The sequence below is a fragment of the Mesoplodon mirus genome, assembly GCF_964341445.2.
Source record: "Mesoplodon mirus genome assembly, chromosome: 3".
Classification (NCBI taxonomy): Eukaryota; Metazoa; Chordata; class Mammalia; order Artiodactyla; family Ziphiidae; genus Mesoplodon; species Mesoplodon mirus.
In genome coordinates this window covers 136,448,412-136,470,777 of record NC_138978.1, presented here as the reverse complement: position 1 = coordinate 136,470,777, position 22,366 = coordinate 136,448,412, and the positions used below count along the sequence as shown (strand labels likewise).

Genomic DNA, 22,366 nt, shown 5'->3' with positions numbered 1-22,366 from the left:
ATAGAGCCTTAACATTTTTTATAAGTTTTGTAAACTTTTAAAATAACTGTTAATAAAATCAATATTTATTTGATCACAAAATTATTTTCTTCAGTTGCCTTAAGAAGTAATGCAGAATTGTACTAAGTTTATACATTTGGAGGCTCTAAAAATGTGTTATTCCTTGGATTCAAGTCCTAGTGTACTTTATGTGGGCATTCACGTTTGCAAAATGATTCCAGGAAAGTTGCAATTTCATTTTACAACTTTGGCCTAAGGAGTCTTATGATATTTTACCTGAGAAAAAGAACACATTAATTCCACTTTCAGCTATTAAACCCATGGCTTCCTGTATTTTCTAAATTCCCTATCAGTGAAGAAGACTATGTATAGCGTACAAGACCGTCATGATTAGGAGGAAGGTAGTACAGAAAGAGCCCATCAAATTAGGCATTGCCCAGTCACGTCAGTATACTAACGTGGTGAGCCACAGGCAGCTTGAAGCCTGGAAAAAAAGACAGATACAGTGTAATGATTATCCTAAGGATCCGGATAATGATTCCCATGATTTTGTTTTAAATATTAATGGCAGAGGATTCTGGGGAAATGGTGGTGGCTACAGAGAAGATTTTTATCCCTGAATATGCCACCCCTCCCCTAAATACACAACCCCCCACCCCCACAAAGAAGAAAGAAAAGCATCTAGGATAACAAGATCAAAAACCCACAGACAACATCTACAACAAGGTGTCCACATGAACTGCAACATACAGCCAGGTAGGAACAAATCAACAACAGGAAAAAGACCTACATATGTGTATCCCAAGGTGTGTGGGAGGAAGACGAGGGAAGGACTCTCTCTCTCTTTCAGGAGAGCCAAAGGTTACTATGGTTCACGAACTCACTGAGATTGAAAAACTCACTGAGAACAGCGGCAGAAACCGGGAGTGAATGTTGCAGGCTCCACTTTGCAGCTGAGTGCAAGAACTTTGAAATGTTCTGAGGATGCCAAGTGTTCTGGGGTCTGTGAAACCTTGACACCTATCAAACCAAAGCACCATCCCAGAACAAATCCCCATACTCAACAAGGACAGGAAAGAGGAGGCCTGGGTAAATGGGCATAGGAGGGCCGAGGAGGAAGATTTTAGAAATTTTAAGGTCATTTTTTAAAATTATGTTGTGGGGCTTCCCTGGTGGCGCAGTGGTTGAGAGTCCGCCTGCCGGGACACAGGTTCGTGCCCCGGTCTGGGAAGATCCCACATGCCGCGGAGCGGCTGGGTCCGTGCACCATGGCCGCTGAGCCTGCGCATCCGGAGCCTGTGCTCCGCAACGGGAGAGACCACAGCAGTGAGAAGCCCGCGTACTGCAAAAAATAAATAAATCAATAAAATTATGTTGTGAAAATAATAGAAGATAGTGAGCCGTGGAGTTCTGAAGCTAGAAATTATATTCTGATCTATGTTTCCCTCCTAAAGTGGAAACTTATTTCATTTAAAAATGAGTGACAGAAGAGTATTCCATTCACATCCTGTAGAAAATCAGTGAGAAAAAAAAAAGAAAAAAGAAGGGTGAAAAGAAAGTTCCAGCAAATCCTGAAAACGTCACAGAAAGACACGTCCACAGAACAAATGAAATTTATTGCCTGATACTGCGGAAAAAGTAAAAGAAATTTTCAAAGGAATAGAAACTGGTTTTAAGAAAAACATAAAAGAAATTAGAAAAATTCAGAAATGAAGTGATTGGAGAATAGCAAGATTTGAAAAGGTGAAAAATTCAGTAAGTAATTTGTTTTAAAAAAATCATGTCTCGAGAGAAGGTTAAACTAGAAGGAACACAAGTTTGAATAAACACAGTGGATAATGTCTCCTTGGAGAAACAGCTGATTTCAAATCCAGCATAAGAAACGAACAAGATGTTCCTGTTACATCTTGTCATATAAGAGAGCTGGGAAGACTTCAAAGACTACTGTGGTTGTGTGGAAAGGACTCAGGAGCCAACTTGAACAGGATCCGTGAACCTAAGAGGGGACAATCTCTGCATCGATATTTATAACAACCTCACTGAAAACAACAACAAAGAAAGAAAATACCTCATTAGTTATCTTTGGAAGAGTCAACCTTTCTCTCTCGTTTTTTCTTTTTTTGTAAAACTGGTAAATAAAATAAAAGAAACATTTATTCTTCCTTTCCTAATTAAACTGTAACTCAGGGCAACCAAGTAGTTGATGAAATAATGTTCTAGCTAGTAAATGAATAATCATCTAGTTAGTAGAATATCACCATTTGGTACCCTTAATAAATTAATGGATCTAGACATTGATCATTAATGGCTGCAACGTCACAGTAAGACAGACACTTGATAGTTCCTTTTGGAATTCATCAATATTATCTATGAAGTAAACTTGACAAAAAAATCACACCTGAATTATGTCAGTGCTCTAGATCTATCTACCAACTGACAGTAAATACATGGGCCAAAGGAGCATGATAAATATATAAGCAGAAAGGGGATGCAATCAGCATAATCCAGACAGTTGGGAACCCTACTGGATGAATGCTTTGAATTCAAGGACAAATACTTGCAAGAAAAATGAGCAAATTGAGTTCTTTTAAACCTATACTTTAAAAGAAATTGTGTTTGGATCAGCAATCAAATAAATAATGGTTATTAAAATAAAAATACATTTATAGGACAATCAAGGAAACATGAACTGACTGGCTATTTGTTGATATTAAGGAATCATTATTATTTGCGGATGTGTGATAATGACATAGTTGAGCTTAAAAAGGGCAGTTCTTGCATTTTAGAAATATGGATACTGACGTTTTCACTGAGAAAAAGAAATCTGGGATTTGCTTTAAAATTGCTGGGGATGATGGTGGTAGTAGTAAGAGAGGGTGTAGAGAAAATCTATTGGCCTGAAATGGACATTTGATGAGAACAATGGATGAAAGTTTCTACTTCTTTCTCTTTATTTCTGTAGATGTTTGAAATTTTCCATACTAAAACATGTTTTATAAATGTAGATGGCTTGCAATGTGCTCTTCTGAGCTCTCAGAAGGCAAAAAGCCATTCTTAAATTAGGAGCTTTCTTCTCTAGCCAAGAATTCTAATGATAATTTTGTCCCAACTGGCCAGTGCACTCAGATTGCTCTGAGATCTGTTGGTGGAAAAAAAATCAGCACAAACAATAAAGAGGCTCTTCAGTCTTAGAAGAAAACAACAAAGAGTAAAGGCTGCTGCTAGGTCTGGGGCAATAGTGTAGTTACCAGTATAAGACAAAATATTAGTTTCTTCCAAAATCCACTTGCTACTACTGTGTATACTTTTGCAGCAAAGTATCTTTTCTACGTTGTCAGCATTAAAGTAAATTTACTATTTAGGTAGCATTTAAATTATCATATACTCAAAGCCTAGAAAGAATCCCCTAGGCTGAAATGACATTAAATCTTATTTGGGCCATTGCAGTGTATTCTCCAGTCTTACTTGCTTTGTCTATAACTGTCGTAAAAAGGTGTGAGGAGATCTGCCAATATTAATGCCAGGATTCAAAATGAGTTCTTTGTAGCTTGCTTCCTTCAGGATCTTCTGCCCTCAGACCCATGTATTTACTTAATGCCTCAGATTATTGTATATGTCACATCTTTCCAACTAGGAGACAAGCTCCTTTAAGGGCAGTGACTAGTCTCATCAACATCGAATTTACTCCAACACCAGTGCTTTCAAATTGTGTGTTGCTTAGTATACGTCTGACCGTAAGAAGTTATAGAAACAATTCTACTCTAACTAAATAATAATGATACTACTGCTACTATTTCTACTACTGCTGCTAATAAAATGTATGAAATAGAGTATAAATGGGAAAATAAAGATCACACTGGAAATCCCAGACTATAAAATGAATGATCCCAAAGCCACTGGCCAATCCATCGACTGTAAACAGTTACTTGTGAATTGGTCAACATTTAAATGCGTAATTGAGAGAAGGGTTAAAACAAATTTTATTACCAAAAAACACAATTCTTATACCTACAATTTTTGAGCTCAACTAACCTGTAGTTTTAACAGAAATAGAGGAGATTCAAAGTATTCATTCAGTTTCCTAAGTGATCCATTCCCTATCTTTCCTTATGAAACAATCAGTTACAACTCTAATAATTTGTCAAGGATTCACCAATCTCTACTTCCTTTATTTTCCAAGGTTTGGTATCATTACAAAATCAAGTCCTTTGGCAGAATTTAATAGTTTCAAAATCCCTCATCAATATTATTCACTGGGATAAAATAATATGAAAATTTAACAAACACTGACTATGTGCTGAGAAATGATCCTTCAGTGATTCACTCAAGGTGGAGACTAGTATTCAGGCTGCACCTGAGGTAGAACTTGAATTCCAAAGTGGACCTTTAAACCACAGCTCATCTTCTCTTTTTAAAACCATCAGAAAGAAGAAGCCTGTTGCCTGACCTTTGAGATTCTGCAAAGAGACCATATTTAGGTCTTTTGTCCCTTTTAACTTCCCTAGTCCCCTTCTCTACTTTCAGAATAGTGATTCCCAGATAAGTACAATGAGTTCAAACAGTGTGGTTAAAGGGGTAATTAGTCTGCTCTGCAGCCAAGTTACTCACAGAATAAAAAAGTTGGCTTTCACAGTTGTTACCTTCTTCCTGGGCTTTGTTTAGAGGGGTCTCAGCTCAAGCAAGCAACCTGTCGGCAGCCTGAAATAACTCTGTGGAAATCTAATGGCATATATGTAAAATATGTCTATGAAACCTTTTATTCAATCTTAGGTGCATAATTTTACTACTTCTTTAGGCCTGGAAAAGGATATTCAGCTACAAAAGGACAGAAAAGAAAATGTGTATAATACCTCATGCCCTCCTCACACCCTAGAACCTTATTTTACCCCTGTTTCATCAGAAAATGATGTATACTGTAAGAAACATTTTTAAAATTAGTTGATCAAATATTTAAGTGCACTAAGTCTCTGTATTTATTAAAGCAAATATAGTTACCTTTCTGTCCCTTTCTAAAAGAAAGCAAAAGATACAGTTCTTTTTTCTTAAGACTCAGGGTTTATGGATATTAATTATTACACTATATTGACACCCAGACATGTTTATAGGAGGCTTTTGAGACATACAGAGCTATTTATTCCCATACCAAATGGCACTTCTTTTTCCTCTGCCTTCTGCTTGTATTTTTTCTGTTGCGATTATATCCTACTGAGGCTGCTACATGTCTTTGTTTGAGTTGAGGTTCTAAAGGTAAGACTGTATAGTCTCCTTTTTACAGAATAATAATGGGTTTTATGACTGTTTGCCTTCAGAAGCCTCTTTTTCCACTCATTCTCATTTCATATCTATGGTGAGGTGTCGAAAACAGATGAGTTAGTTCTGAACTGGTGATATATAAATCAATTATTATTTGATTCATATTCAAAGCAGCTCCTCCTAAAATAGCGGCCTTCCTGCCTGTGGGATGTAGTCTAACCTACTGCCTGGATCTACACCCACCAACATCCATATTTTGTCTATTGTTACCTTGGACACTTGTAGGAACTGAGTGAGTTTCTGTTTCTATAGTGTCCATTGACAGACAAATGAATAAAGAAAATACGGCACATATGTAGAATGGAATGTTATTCAGCCTTAAAAAATAAGGGAATCTTGCCATTTGCAACAACTTGGATGAACCTTGAGGGCATTATGCTAAGTGAAATACGTCAGAGAGAGAAAGACAAACACTGCATAATCTCACTTTTACGTGTAATCTAAAAACGCTGCTCTCACAGAAACCGAGTAGAATGGTGGCCGTCAAGGGCTGGGGAGTGGAGGAAATGGGGAGTTGTTGGTCAAAGGGTATAACCTTCCAGTTATAAGATGAATAAATCCTGGGAGTCTGATGTACAGCATGGTGACTATAGTTAACAACACTCTATTGCATACTCAAAAGTTTCCGAGATAGTAGATCTTACACGTTCTCATCACACACACACACACACACACACACACACACACACACAAAAGGTAATTAATTGTGTAAGGTCATAGATGTGTTAACTAACCTTATTGTGGTAATCACTTTGCAATATATACATGTATCACATTATGATGTTGTACACCTTCAACTTATACAGTGTTATATGTCAATTACATCTCAATAAAACTGGAAAGAAGAAAAAGATTCACATGGAGAAGGGTGAGGCTGGTAGAAAACAGCCACTGCCTTGAGCAGTACCGAGGTGGGCGGAAAGCCATGGGCCTCTATTAGCACTGCTGGGTAGGTTCTGTTCCCACATGTGGGAAGGGGGTAGGACAGCACAGCTGTGATCCTTATTGCAGACCCTAGGCAGCCTCAGGCAACTTTTCAAAGTTAGTTGCTGAAAACCAATAAATGAAATTATAAAGAAGAATTACATAAATGCCTTTATTCTACTTCTGGTCCTCTTGGCAACTTTTTCCATCTAAAAGCTGCACCCTGCAGTTCTCAAAGCAGGAACATTAACATGGATCAGAAGTTTCCAAACTTTTCATCATCAACCCCTACACCAAAAGAAAAGTTGAAATTTTATGACCCCTAGTATATGAAGTACCTTGTGTGTTTTTAACATTTATCAAGAGAACATTTAACAGTTACCTACTATGTGCCAAGAGAAAATAAAAATAAGACACAGACTTTCAATGCAGACTTTGTTCCGGTATTATTCTTCGTTTCCGGTATTATTCTTCGTTTTGACTTCAGTATAAGAACTATTGAGCTATTTGCTGTCCCAATAAGGGGATAAGCAGACGATTACAGAATCCTGTGATCTCTTCCCAAGTTTGCAACTATAGGGTTGGTCCTAGAATTGCTCAATAACTTTGTATTTTGATTTAAGGGGAAACTAAAAGAACTTCCTGTCCCAAAGTAACTCTGCTTTGTGGAGACTGGAGGTGCCCTGCAATTGACTCAAGATACTGTTTATTTGTTTAAACAGTTCAATGAGTAGTTTCTATTTAACAAGTGAGCACAAATTTTCACAACAGTACCTACCCCATGACATAGCTCAGACGAAAACTCTGAGGGAAAGGAAAACTATATGGGCAAAAAGTCCAGGTTCCATCCACTGTACATGGGATATTGATAGGCTTGTAAAACTTACAGGGGTACCTGGAGGTACCCAGGAGCCCTGGGTATTTAGTATACAGATCAGCAAAGGATGGTGGAAAATAAGACGACACCAGGTCAGGGGACAAATTAAGCAGGTGAAGCTGGTCCTTTATACTCTTTTCCCTTCTGATACACCACTGCTCTGTCATGTCCAGAATATGTTCTGTATCCTCAGTAGACCTACACACACACACACACACACACACACGTGTAGCACACAAACATGCACGCATGCATGCATGTACACATACATGGACTTCCCAGTCTTCTCAGTTAAAATTCAGCTTGTAGTAACTAAAGAAAATTTATAATGCTCTATATTTTATAGATTTTAAAAATACTTGCACTTTAAGAGAAAACTTTTCATGTCTGAAAATCCCTTCTCACGAAGGAAGTTATTTCTGATATTGGAGGTTGACAGTTTCACAGAGAAAACTTCAGGAGCACAGAGATATGCCTGACCCTCTCCACACGCACCATCTGGGGAGAATTCACCAACACAGAGGCTCAACCCCTCTGCTAAGTCAAAATCAAGTATCCCAACATCATTATTTCACAGAGAATACCCTACCTCATGTTAGGCATTCATATGTATTTTATTTGTTGAAGAGAGGAAGAAGATATAAAGGAGGGAATCATCCGAAATTACAGAGGACAGCATTTAAGTCAATATAGATATTTAAATTTAAGGTAAAATTAAATGATAATTTGAAATTATATGTGGAGTTTTATTTACTAAAGAATATTTTGGAAAGTTCAACTCCTATTTTCACTTATGTTTTCAGAGAAGGTATTTGGTCCAAATGAAGAATACCTTCAATTATTGTTCTTTTATTGCAAGCAAAAAAGGATTTATACTTCTTTTCATGAAATATGGTTGTTTGACAACAGAAGGATAAATATTTTATATTTTTAGAAACAACAGTCAGGCTACTGATATTCTTAATTAGTTTTAATAAATCTGAATGCTTCTTATCATCTACTCTTTAGCTTGTACCTGAGGAGTTGAATACCTCCGGGAAGATACGTGCTCCAGACCCGTAAATATGCAGTTCACAGAGCCCACCACCAGAGGGCAATAAAGAAGTCAAATCTTGAAACCATGGAGTGAAAATAGTGGGAGTTTAAATAAAAGCAACATTTCACAGTATGCTTTTCTGACCAACGTTATATCTAATAACTTAATGGATTGTATGTACGTGGATTCTGAAAAGTCAGCAGCACACTTCACTGGTCAATTTCTATGATAAGGGGAACGTAATTGGAGTGTAGAAAAACAGTATACTTACATCTTAAAATTCCACCCCTACAGAATCTACTACTCACTATTGAAAAATGGTAACAAGAATAGCTTTCTGTGTCTCAGTCACCAGTTAACATTTTCAAGAGTAGAATTTATCTTCCTATGATGCTCAAATACACAGGAAAAATGCATATCTAGGACAATGGATAAACTCTATATGACATGTGAAAATAATTATTCAAATGGAAAAAGTAAAAGATCTACAAGGAACAGTTTTATATGCATTAGTGTGGATATATACATAAAGAGGCTCTAAGAAACATAAAAATCACTTCCAGGAAGTAATTTTAGGTAGAAGAGAATTAACATGGATGAGGAAGAAAAGAGAGTTGGTTTTAAGATAGTTTCATTTACTTGTTTTTTTGTGTGTTTATTTATTTGTTTTATTTATTTGGTCTTTGGAATATAAGGAAACAGTGGCTTTCACATCCGTATCCCAGTGGAACAAAGGGACCGAGGTCTATACTGGAGCCCAGCCATTGTTTGACTACCTTGTAATAATACTGGTGAAATACAGCCAAATCATTTGAACTGCAAGCATCCTCTCTGACAATAATCTTAAGACATCAACATTATAAATTAAAGAAAGGAAAGAGAGAATACTGTTTTCTTTAGAGAGAAAATACAGATTCTGGATCAAATCAATAATGTCAGCAAACCTCACGGGTATAAAATATTCTGCTGCCTATCATTCAGATCATGCCTCTAGAAGAGGGAAACTGGGTGATAATTTCCCCAGATTTTATATTTAATTCAAATATTTTAGGTAAGAGGCATCTCTAGTAAAGCACTGTATCATTGATTTTTTCCAATAGGATAGCTCACAGGAGTTCCTCTTTCCTTCTCAAATACATATGGGGAAATGGAACTGGGTGTGGGTTAGAGGAACTATCTAAATAGAGCATAGTAATCAACAGTTTGTTTTTTAAAAATAGAAATTTCTATTTAAATTGTTTCCAGAGACAGAAACACACAGAGACAATTCCATGTGACAACAGTGGAAGAGACCAGAGTGATGCAGCTGCAAATCAAAAAATGCCAACACCAGTGATTGATGGCCACCACCAGAATCTGGTTAAGACAAAGAAGGATCCTCCCCTCGAGGCGTCAGAAAGAACATGGCCCTCTCAACACTCTGAGTTTGATCTTCTGGCCTCTAGAGCTGTGATAAAATAAATTTCTGTTCTTTTAAGCTAAGTTTGTGGTATCTTGTTATGGTAGCCCTAGAGATAACGGTATTTGATTCCTGAGATGGCAACTGTATTCTGGCTATGTAATGACTATTCCAAGATGATCAACAGACACAAAGATAAAGAAAGGCAAAACTGAGACTAAGCCCAGTTCTTTTTATTCCCAGAATAATAAATGATTTTTTAATTAAGTTACATCTCTTTGTCTAACCCCTCTGCTTTTCAAAAGACTATGTGCGACCAATCGAATATTAACATGTTATACTTTCCTTTTACTTCATCTCAAATTATTTCTAATTCCCCTTATGAGTTCTTACTTGACCCATGAATTATTTAGGAATATACTGTTTAATTTCCATTTGTGATTTTCAACAAATTTCTTTCTGTTAACGATTTCTTATTGCATTCTGTTGTCATCTGAGAGCACTCTTTGTATTGTTTATATCCTTTAAAATGTACTGAAATTTGTTTTATGGCCTAGCATACAGTATATCCATGTGCATTTGTAAAGAATGTATATTCTGATGCTGTTGGGTGGAATGTTTTATAGATGGCTGTTAGGTCTAGTTGATTGATAATGTTGTGCAAGTTTTTTTTTTTAATTTTCTTGTTGATTTTCTGTCTGTTCTGCTATTGAAAGAAAGGTACTAAAGTATCCAACTATTATTGTAGAACTGTCTGTTTCTCTTTTCTGTTGTGTTGATTTTGCTTCATTGTATTTTGAAGTTCTGTTGTTAGGTGCATATAAGTTTATAATTATTATACATTCTAGATGCTATAATCCTTTTATCAGTTTAAAATGTCTTTGTCTCTAGTAAACATTTTCATCTTAAAATATATTTTTTCTGGTATTTTCTCAGCCGCTCCAGTTTTGTTGTTGTTGTCTTGTTTTGTTGTGTTGTTACTGTTATGGTATATCTACTCCAACCCTTTTACACTTCACCTATATATTTTCTTGACTCTAAAGTGGGTCACTTTCTTGTTGATGTTATATACATATATAACTGCATATTACATTCAAAAATCACATATATAATAACAAACTATGGCAGACTTTGAACTGGACCTTTTATTTTTTTCGGTACGCAGGCCTCTCACTGTTGTGGGCTCTCCCGTTGCAGAGCACAGGCTCCGGACACGCAGGCTCAGCGGCCATGGCTCATGGGCCTAGCCGCTCTGCGGCATGTGGGATCTTCCCAAACCGGGGCACGAACCCGTGTCCTCTACATCGGCAGGTGGACTCTCAACCACTGCGCCACCAGGGAAGCCCTGAACTTCACCTTTAAATGAGTATGATTTAGACAGTAGAGCTTCCCTACCAAATGCAAATAACTCACTTGAACTCTCTTTTTTGTAAAGGACAGACCAAGTCTTCCAAGGGGAATTCTTGAACTCATTAGATATGTGATATTCATTATAATTAGTTGCATTTAACACCACAGAAAGGACTTGATCAAAGGCTATTTTACTCTTTTCTTCCTCACTGGATGATTAGCTAGGTTCATTTTTAAATGAAAGATATACTCTAGATATTTCAATGTAGGGCATCTCTTCCTTTCAAATCTCAGAAAGAAAGGTGTGCTTCAGTTTCCCTGCAGAAAGCTCTAGTATCTTGCCCCCCTTTTGAAAGAGGAACGAATCCTTCTTTCTCTATTCTTCTTTGTCTTCTTCCCTTCATCAGCAATGAGCCTCTTTATCATTTTTGTCAGCCCAAAGAATAATTTTTCTCTTTCCAGGCCATTCAAAAATTGTACACTACAAAGTAAACGGAAAGAGCTTTATTTATAAAAATAAAACAGCTATGGCATTAGTTCTTAAAGAGTATAAAATTTTGATCCCTCATTCCAACAAAAAGTCTTGTTAGCATTTAGGGTTCAATGAGAGGCAATAAACAAAAATGTTTTGGTGACTCATTTGACATCTTTACTAATAGGTTTGAATTCATACTGGTGAATATCAGACATATTTGTGTTAGGCAATTAAAATTAAATTATATCTAGACATCTTTTAAATTACCATATTAACATTAACAAGTAATCTTAGAACTCATCTTGAGAGTAAAAGGTACTTTTATACTTTATAATGAAAAAATCAATAAAATGTGCCTTTATGCAGAGAAAATGTAATTATAATACCAATTAATGTTAACTGGTCACTTTTTTATTGAAGTAGAGTTGACATACAATATTATGTTAGTTTCAAGTGTTCAACATAGTGATCCAACATCTAAATACATTTGAATTGGTCACCATGATAAGTCTAGTAACCATATATCACCATACAAAATTATTACAGTATTATTGACTATATTCCTTATGTGGTAGATTGCATCCCCAAGACATTTATTTTATAACTGGAGATTTGTACCACTTAATCCCCTTCACCTATTTCTCTCAGTCCCCTATCCCCCTTCCCCTCTAGTAATCACCAGTTTGTTCTCTGTATCTACAAGTTTGTTTCTGTTTTCTTTTCTTTGCTTTATTTTTTTAGATTTCACATATAAGTGAAATCATACAGTACTTGTTCTTCTCTGCCTGACTTATTTCACTTAGCACACCTAGTACTCTAGGTCAATCCATGTTGTTGCAAGTGAAGATATTTCATTCTTTTTTAGGACTAAGTAATATTTCATTATATATATGTGTATATATACACCACATCTTCTTTATCCATTCATCTATTTATGGACACTAGTTTCTTCCATATCTTGGCTATTATAAGTAATGCTCCAATGAACAGAGGGGTGCATACAGCCTTTCTTATTAGTGTTTTTGTTTTCTTTGGATAGATACTCAGAAGTTGAATTGTTTCATCATATGGTAATTCTATTTTTAACATTTGGGGGAACCTCTGTACTGTTTTCCATAGTGGCTGCACCAATTTACATTCCCACTAACAGTGCACAAGGGTTCCCTTTTTGATGATGGCCATTCGGACAGGTGTAAGGTGATATCCCACTGTGGTTTTGATTTGCATTTCCCAGATGATTAGTGATATTGAGCATCTTTTCATGTGTCTTTTGGTCATTTGTATGTATGCCCAAAGCAATGTAACCCCGATCAAAATACCAATGGTATTTTTCACAGAATTAGAACAAATAATCCTAAAATTTGTATAGAATCATCCAAACAAACAAACAAAAAACCTCCAATAACCAAAGCTATATTGAGAAAGAAATACAAAGCTGGTGGTACGACATGCACTGATCTCAGACTATACTACAAAGCTATAGTAATCAAAACAGTATGGTATTAGCATAACAACAGACACATAGGTCAGTGGAATAGAATAGAGAGCCCAGAAATGAACCCACAGTTATATGATCAATTAATCTACAACAAAGGAGGCAAGAACATACAATGAAATAAAGACAATAAATGGTGTTAGGAAAATTGGACAACTACTTGCAAAAGAGTGAAACTGAATTATTTCCTTACACTATACATAAACATAAATTTAAAATGGATTGAAGACTCACATTTAAGACCTGAAACCATAAAACCCCTAGGAAAAATACATTGACATCGATCTTAGCAATATTTTGGGGGGGTCTATCTCCTCAGGCATGGCCAACAGAAGTAAAATTAAACAAGTGTGATTATATCAAACTGAAAACCTTTTGCAGAGAGGAGAAAACCATCACAAAATGAAAAGGTAACTTACTGAATGAAAGATTTTTTTCAAATGATATATCTGATAAGGAGTTAATATCCAAATTATCTAAAGAAATCATACAATCTAATATCAAAACCCCCCAGATATTCCAATTTAAAAATGGGCAGAGAACCTGAACTGGTTACTTTTTAAAGTGTTTGATACAGTACTTAGATGCATTCTTTTTTCATTAGCCTTGAATATCAATACTCTTAACGTCTCCGTTTATAAATGAAGAAATTAAGGAATGGAGAGATAAATGACTTGTCTAAGGTACAAAGCTTATTACAAAAAAGATTATACTAAACCAGACCTCTGATTCAGATTCCTATACTTTAATCATTATGGCTTACTGCAGAAGATTAGAGACAGAATTTGACATTGAAAGCTTAGATTCCAGTTTTTAATGAGACTTCTTCACCATGCCTTTATGTCTAAGGGAAAAAATTCTGGTCTGTACTGCCATTAATGATAATACTGCTTTAGAGAAATGTTCTGGAGGGAAAGGATATTATTCAAATTTATTTTTAAAGTTTTTTTTTTGGTTTGACTTTGTTTCTTAATTTTCTCATGCTAGGATGGGAGGGCAAACCAAACCTAAACTAACAATACCAACTATATGTGTGTGCGTGTGAGTGTGCCTGTACTTATAAGTATGAAAATACAACTTACAAGAAAAGGCAAGGCCAGAATCTATAAGGCTAAGGATTTCGACTTTATCTTAGATGCAAGAGAAAGCAATTAAATGAAAAGATAGTTGTGTAGATACTAGGCTGTTCAAGTAGAGCAAAGGAGAAATGGTAGTGGCTAAGATGGTGGCAATGAAGATGAAGAGAAACATTATGTATGTGATGAGAGAGAGAGAGAGAGAGAGAGAGAGAGAGAGAGATGAGATTCCAGAGGACCTAATGATGCAGTCTATGCAGAAAGTGAAGAAAAGGAAGGAATTGAGGATCATTCCCAGGTTTTTGCACTGAGTTAGTTTTTGTGTGAATCATGGCACCATTCACTGAGGAAGAAAAGATTTGCAGGATGGGACAGTTTGGAAGAAGGAATAATTGAAGTTTCATTTTAGACATCTTAGTTGTAGAGACGTCAAGCAGTGTTCCTCATATTTCTCCAATGAAAAGAATCACCTGGGGATCTTATTGCACATATGGATTATCACCTTTTCTGCCAGAACTTCTGGTTTGGTAGTCTGAGTTGAACACAAAGTACTGGATTTTCTCACACTGCAGAAGAAAAAAAACACACTGAAGGAGGTGGGAAAGAGCTAACCTAAGTAACTTTGGAAAACAGTATTTTAATACACTGTCATTAACCATGCACAATATATACTGAAAAGCTAAAGACAAAAAGAAATGTACACAAATATTGAACTTGTTAGTAAATTTATTTTTCACACGTGTACAGGTTAATGATTTTTTAAATATTTTATGTGTATTCCAGAATTGAGCAAATGACTAAATAGACTGCAAATAATGAGAATCAGGTTTCTAATTGTTAAAGAGTGACAAATAAGGAAAGGGTAAGGGAGGCTAGAATAAACCCTGTGGTGTTGGATTGGAATCAAGGTATCAATTTGAATTCATATATCAACTTGAAGTTATATATATATATATGTAGGTAGACAGATGCTAGATAAGGTGTGTGTGTGCACACGTGTGTGTGTATACACACACACCCAGATAGATAATATGAAAATAGAGATACTTGTATATTTTTATGTATTCGTATATATATTTTTAGCTCTCTCTGCTGAAAACACAATGAGGTAGCTTGGATAGTGATAAATCCACCTCATACCAAGATTCTGGTTTCTGAATACCATTATTAATGCAAGGAACAAGAACTCCATGGAGAAATGACTGATTCAAGCCTGAGACAGAAGAAAGTAAAAGATGGGTCTGGAGCATTTTGTGGTGTCAGAAAGTAAGATATTACTCCAAAAACTGTATGGCCATGTAGGAAAAATATAGGAGACAGCTGGAAGGAGTACCAGTGACCAAATATGGAACACTTTGAGAAACAAAACTATTAATGATAGTAATAAATTTTAACCCGTAGAATAAAATAAATATCCACAAGTTCACACTGATGTATGTATATATATGAACAAATAACCAGATAAATACATAAATGAATGAGAAGAACAGCTCTTTCTTATACTCAAATTATAGTTAATAAATGTAGAGGGAATGATGGGAATAGAAAATGAACAATCATCAAACACCACAGTAACTGGTGGAGTCAAAAATTATTGATGGATGCTAAAATTAGTATGGGAAAATTAAACAAGAAGCAGAATATTTGAACAATCTCAAATAATTACAAAGGGAAAAATAGTGATTTTGCAGCTATCATTATAACTAAGTCATCAAGGTTAGCATCCCCAGTAGTGAGACATACAGATTTGTTTGTAGCTCTAATATGTACTGAAAATGCCATAATATCTCTCCTGAAGTGTTCTTGTCAAGAAATTCATATCCTCAGTCTAACCATGAGAAAATATCAAACAAACCCGATTTGAGAAAAATTCTACAAAATGACTGCATAAGATTTTCCATTAGTTCAAGGTCATAACAGACAAAAAAAGACTGAGGAACTATCCTAGATTAGAGAAGAATGGGGAGATATGACAAGCAAATGCAATAAGGGATCCTAGATTTGAATCTGGACCACAAGACAATAGGCAATATTTGAATACGAGTCTATAAATCATTAGTAGCATTGTGACAATGTAAACTTTCTGCTTTCAATAATTATACTCTAGTAATATAAAATGTTAACATTTGGGGAAGCTGAGTAAAGGGTATATGGGAACTCATACTGCTATGTTTGAAGTTTTTTGATAAATAAGATTTGATAACACAGTTTTATAAAAACTTAGTTTGGACATTTCTGAACCTCTTTTTTGTTTCCTTATGGAACAAAGTTGCTTGTTTAGGGATAATACTAATTCAATGGGGGTAAGATTTACACAGGACCAACCCTAACATTCATAGTGTGTGGCACAGGAAACACCTTTGAATGGCCATTTCAAGGAACAATATACTTAAGTGTATACAATGAGTAAAATGGATGAACTATACAAATTAATGAGTTGAAAAACCATAGAATCATAGAATTTTCTCACTGTAAAGGCTCTTACTTTCATAACTTTTCATAACTTTTCAGTTCCTATGGGTAAATACCAAAGAGCGTGATTACTACATCACTGTATGGTAAAAGTACGTTTATTTTGTAGGCAACTGCCAAGTATCCCGCTAGCCACAAATGAGAATTCCAATTGTTCTGCATTATCACCAACTTCGGTATTTCAGTTTTGGGATTTTAGCCATTTAAATAGGTGTGTAGTGGTATCTCATTATTGTTCTAATTCAAAATTCACTGATGACATGGAATGTGCAGCATCTTTTCATATGTTTATTTGCCATGTGTCTATTTTCTTTGTTTAACCATAGTAGTTTTGTTGTTTTTTTTAAACCAAGGCCTGCTAACCCTTGTCCTCCTGTGTCTATTTATGTTGTCTTTTTTCTTTCTTTCTTCTTTTTTTGAACATTTGATCATTTAGTCTTTTTCCTGGTTATGTCCAATTATTTTTTATACTAAAATTGGGCTTAAATTATTTTACGGAACTATAAAGATACCTCCACATTCTGGATGTTGTTATCTTTCTCTTGAAAAGATTTACTTTGGCCCATGGCAGACAGTTACTATAGGGACTGGTAACCTTAGTCCATTCTCAGTTTGAGCTCATTCAAAGCCGTTTTTCAGTCTGTGTGAAGGTTGGTCTATTTCTGTCTTGTCCTTCCTCTATGGGTGTTGCCCTTTGGGATTACCATGTGAATGTTTGGATTCTCCCTATTCCCAACTACCCTTGTATTTGTTAGGCTTTAAATGTAATGGTTCCCGCAGCCCTGTGAGACTAAAGATACACTTAGCTTATCATTCCATTAGTTGTTGCCTTTAGCTTGAGCTGTTGCCCATTGGCTTCTGTGGTTACAGTCTTTTGAACTCTTTGGCTTTTCAGCTCCTAGGCTGTATGAGCTGAATCAGCAAATGCCCCAAGGACAAAAGCTGCACCAAGTGTCAAGCTTGCGTCTGTGTTTCCCTTCTCTCCACAACTTGGCCCACATGTCTTGGTGTCTCTCTAACATTCAGATGCCAGCGAACAGATGTTTTCTTACTTTATCCAGCTTTTCTAAAATTTCTTTAGACTTCACCTGATCTTATGTTATTATTGAACTATCATCTCAATTACCCCTAGGAAGAAAATTTACAATTTTATGTTTTATTTTTTTATTTTCTATATTACCTCAGTTTCTGTAGAGACCTTTTACCTCACTGTTCGGTCTAGTTCCTGTGTTAGCAGCAAGATGGAGATAAGGTGGAGGCTAAGAATACTGGGGGGAAATCACTGATGAATGATATGTCTCGTTCTTTTTGTTTTTTCCTCTCCTTATTTATTACTCTGGCAGCCTACACCTGCCTTTCTTCATTTGACCCAGTTGCCCAAATAAGAAACCCACTCTGGTAAAGACCTGACTTTACTCTCATCAATGTCTGCATGTTAGGATTAGCTAGATGATGAACACCATGCCAGAGTTCTTTGTGTGAGACTTTTGCAGACTTTTGTTAGCCCTTTAGTTTGCCTCTTGCAAACACTGCTCAGATTGTTGAGGTTTTCTAAGATTCTGTAGGTCAAACCTCTCTACCTGCATACCAGATGAGCCCTTCTCTCTTTCCTGACTTCACTTGTGGGAGGTTAGCCCTCGGTTCTTCTTTTTCCCCATCCAATCATAATTGTTCATGAATTCCACAAGGCCCTCAAAATATCTGTCGTCCCTTTCTCTCTTCTCTTTTTTATCAACACTGTTAAACATTAACCATATATTTGCATACCTCTTTCTTACTTACAGTGGAATATTGGAAGGCTCGATCATTAAGTGTGAACCCCACCAAATTAGGACTCATACGACACTCTCCTCCAGGCCAAAACTTTTGATATCCACTGGGTTTTTTTTTATACTATCTTATATGTATCTAAATTTGTAATGATTTAGCTAATTCCTGAGTTACGTGACAATAAGAAATCAGTCAAATTAGCACTACAGAAGTGCAGCTTAGACCTAGGGACCAGAACCAAGGACCACAAAAACCTGTTAACCAACAAGTTTCACTTGTACTTCATGTTTAACAACTGCTGAGGGTGAATGGGAAGTGAGGGAAAAAGAGTTTAACTTCATATCACAGAAACTTGCACTAAAATGAAGAGGAAAATGACCCAGTTCCTGGTTCAAGTCACTGTAATCTGCTTCAATAAATAATAACAGCACACAAGGAAAACAAACACTATATGATAGGACCAATGGATAATTAATTACCAGATCAGGGAGGACAGATGACACTTGCTATGGGATTTCATTAAAGAAGGATTCCAAAAAGTACTGGCTTCTTCTGAGAAGACTTCTCAGAACAGGTAGCATTTAAACTGAGTCTTGAACAAGTATATAGAGGGTAGGGAACAGGCCTTCCGGGCAGGGAACAGGCACAGTGTCAGGAATGGCACAAAGGCCTTATGGAATAGGGGACAAAACTGGCTGAACACAGGAGTGCTACGTGTTGGGGAATATGGGGGAAGGCTGGCTGAGGTTGGTTAAATGAAACATAATTAGATGGAAGAGAAAGTAGGTGGAAAGACACATGGAAGACTGTGGAAAGCCCCTGAAGATGGAGGTCAGCATAATAATATGAAGAACTCAGTGGTACTTTGACACTGTATGAATGTCTAGGTTTAAAAAATCAGGAAAACACAATAAAAGAATAAACTACCGATATAATGATATGTAATCAGAGGCCAGATACCAAAGAATACACACTGTGTGTTTCCACGTATGTCATATATGGTGATAGATAGAGGTCAGCTTAGGTGTTGCCCTGGGAGAGTATGGAACAGAGAGAAGTAACAGAGAACCGTGTAGGCTGTTAGAAATATTTTATAATATCTTGATCTGGTGTTGGATACATGGGTGCGTAGAGGTGTAAAAATTCAGTTATTAGCAATGTAGTTAACCTACTAGAGTTTTTTTTAATGTATGCGTACATTAAAAAAAAAAACTCTAGTAGGTTAATTAGGCTGTCAGTTGTATGAAGTAAATTTTGGTCAAGGAACAGCCAAGGTAGTAATGCAGTAATAAGTTATAAATGTACTCACTGTGCTCTAGAATGTCACAATTGGAATACAAGAAATATGTGTAAGAAAAAAGACAAGTATTGAATATTGATGGTTGGATGAGCTGAATAAGTTAGATCACTCTACTTTCAATTTAAGAACTTGGCCAGTGTTTGGATACCTTTGAACAAAGAAAAAAAAAGAAATACAATTTTTATTACGCATATGCTATGTATCAATCCCTGACTTATATTTTGACACATATAAACATGGGAAATATTGCACCTTGTAACTGAGACAATGAAGATGAGTGAGGTAGCTGGTTTTGACACTAGAGGCTGAGAAAACCATCAGCTCATAATCGGAAGAAGTCTGAAGTCGGAGGAAAAGAATCAAGAGGAAATAGTGGTTAAGTGCCAGGAGCTTCTGGAAACTACATCAGAGATGAAGACTCCAGGATTGTTGAGCTTTCTAAGAGTCCCAATAACTCAGGTAAAAACAGAGGGCTTAAAACTGAATCCTGGGGATATATGTATGCATATAGCTGATTCACTTTGTTATACAGCAGAAACTAACACAACACTGTAAAGCAATTATACTCCAATAAAGATGTAAAAAAAAAACAAAAAAACTGACTCCTGCAAAGTAACAATTGTTAGGACAAACAGTAAAGAATTATAAGAAAAATAATCACATGCCTGTCCCAACAGAGAAATAGCCTAAGCTCCATCTCACCATTTCTCCGATTGGCCTTTCACAAAATACAGTCCAACCAGCTGAATATAGGTTTGTCAAGTAACTGTGAGTAAGACTGAATTAAACAAAAATAAATCAATTCCTTCCTCCAAAACTTTTCAGAGTATGTAATGTAACAAAGTGAAACTTGAATTTCATGTCGGGATGTAGAGTACGGCTCTTCCCAAATGCTTCTGTCTTGTAACTACATTAACATCATCTAAAACCAGTGTTCTGCAGGACAGAGATTGTGAAACGCTGCTCTCATCATGTAAGATATCAAGTCTTTCTGAAAATCCATTCTTCCTTCTGCCCTTTCTCGTGTTGTCCCTGTCACCTGGAATGTCTGTCCTAAGCTCCACCTGCCAAAACCCTACCCATTTTTAGGATCCAAGAGATAATAAAAGGCTTACATTACTGAAAGGCAGAGAAAGAAATCCCTTCCTAGGGATCTACATTTCCTTCCTAGGGAAAAGAAAAATTGTAAAGTATACCACAGTGACCTTAAGTCTATGAATGTAACTATGTTGTGTTACTTTGAGTTCTGTAAAAATCAATGTGCTACAATATACATGGATATGAATGTTTGATCTCTTACAAGTACAACTTGCTGATAACTTTCATCATGAGCGAGGTTAATGATTAAGGGAGCCACTGTATTTGGCTCAGCCCTTATAACTAGGGAATATTAAAATTGGAAAGGTCCCTAGATATTAGCAAATCTATCCACCTCATATTCTAAGTAAGGAAACTGAGACCTTCATAGATTGGATATTTATATTAACAAAGGAAAAGGATATAAGATTGGCAGAACTACCTTTTAGATTAAGAATTTTGAGATTTTTATAGACTACTAGGACATTATGTCCACTGATATTGAGACAATGTGTTTCTTAGTCATCATTTTCTATTGCACTGACCAAGCGAGGTGGCAGTCAGTAGTTGTACAAAGGGAAAAAGAAAACTTTAGGAACTCCCAATTTATATACGCAGGGAAATTCATCATTCATGTATTTAAGCTAACTGGATGCAGTTTATCAGCTACATTGAGGAATGGTGAAGTGAAGTGTCTATACAATTAACATGTTAGTTTGTGTCATGAACTCCCTGTTGTTCAAGTGAGTTAACGGTTAGCACTCAACTAGGCACTTAAGACTAAACGTTTATCTGTGGCATCTTTATTCTTCTTTGGTGCCCTTAGGCAGAATTAGCCCTCTTATGTTTTGATAAATTCAAGTATTAAACAGGGCTAAGGTTTCACAAGTTCTTTGGCCTAAACATGGGGGTAAGGGAGACCAATGAGCTGGAGTACTTCTAGACTTCAGAATGGTCAGATTGAGGAAGAAGAGTCTTATGCCAGAGGTGAAAGAAGACTGATTATAATTACCTATTTTTAAAAATTCCAACCCTTTTCAATGTTCTAAAGTGATCAGGAAGTACATGGGTATGCTAGGAAGTAAGGGACTCAAGCAACAATATTCTCTAAGAGTTTGTGGATGGCAATGAAGAGGAAAGGAAGATAGAGACAATCCTAGAAAAGGTTTTGGTTGGCCATAATAATGAAGTCAGAAGGAGAAGAAGAAGAAGAAGAATGACACACGCAATGGGAAAGAGAAAGCAAGAATAGAGAAGCAAAAGGGAGAGTAGAAAAATGAGACAAATTTGGAGAAGGAAATGAGGAAGAAAACTGGGTGAAAGAAGGAAGCACTGATGGTAGACCACTTGACACTCAAACATTAACACGATGCACATTTAAGATGTGTCATCCATGGCCATGGTCATTACCCTCAAATAGTTCACAGTACGTGTTTCAGAGACATTTATAAATGGAAAATGCCATTAAAATAAGTGCCAGGGTATAAGTATTCATGGAATTGTATGGGAGAATAAAAAGTCCCCCGTCAAAGAGCCTTCTGAGACATCGGAAAAAAAGGAAAAACCTAAAAAGCATAAGACTCTTCCTATTTTCATTTCCAATGATACATCCCAATCTTGATGATCAATCAGCGATTTAAATATCAACTATAAACACAGTATTTTATGAGCTGCTATGCAGTATACTATACTAGAGCAATAGAACAGAGAGGACCTCAAACCCTCTGTTCCCTCAAATTGAAAGGCACGCTTCCTGACCCCTCCAGACCACTACTGGACACAAGGAACACACACTAATGTTT

General features: G+C 36.2%; 1 long non-coding RNA gene across 1 annotated transcript in view; it reads right to left on the bottom strand.

The window, feature by feature from the left end:
* Positions 1–22,366, bottom strand: part of LOC309799861 — a 110,960-nt gene that overhangs the window by 49,580 nt on the left and 39,014 nt on the right. The window lies entirely within an intron of this gene.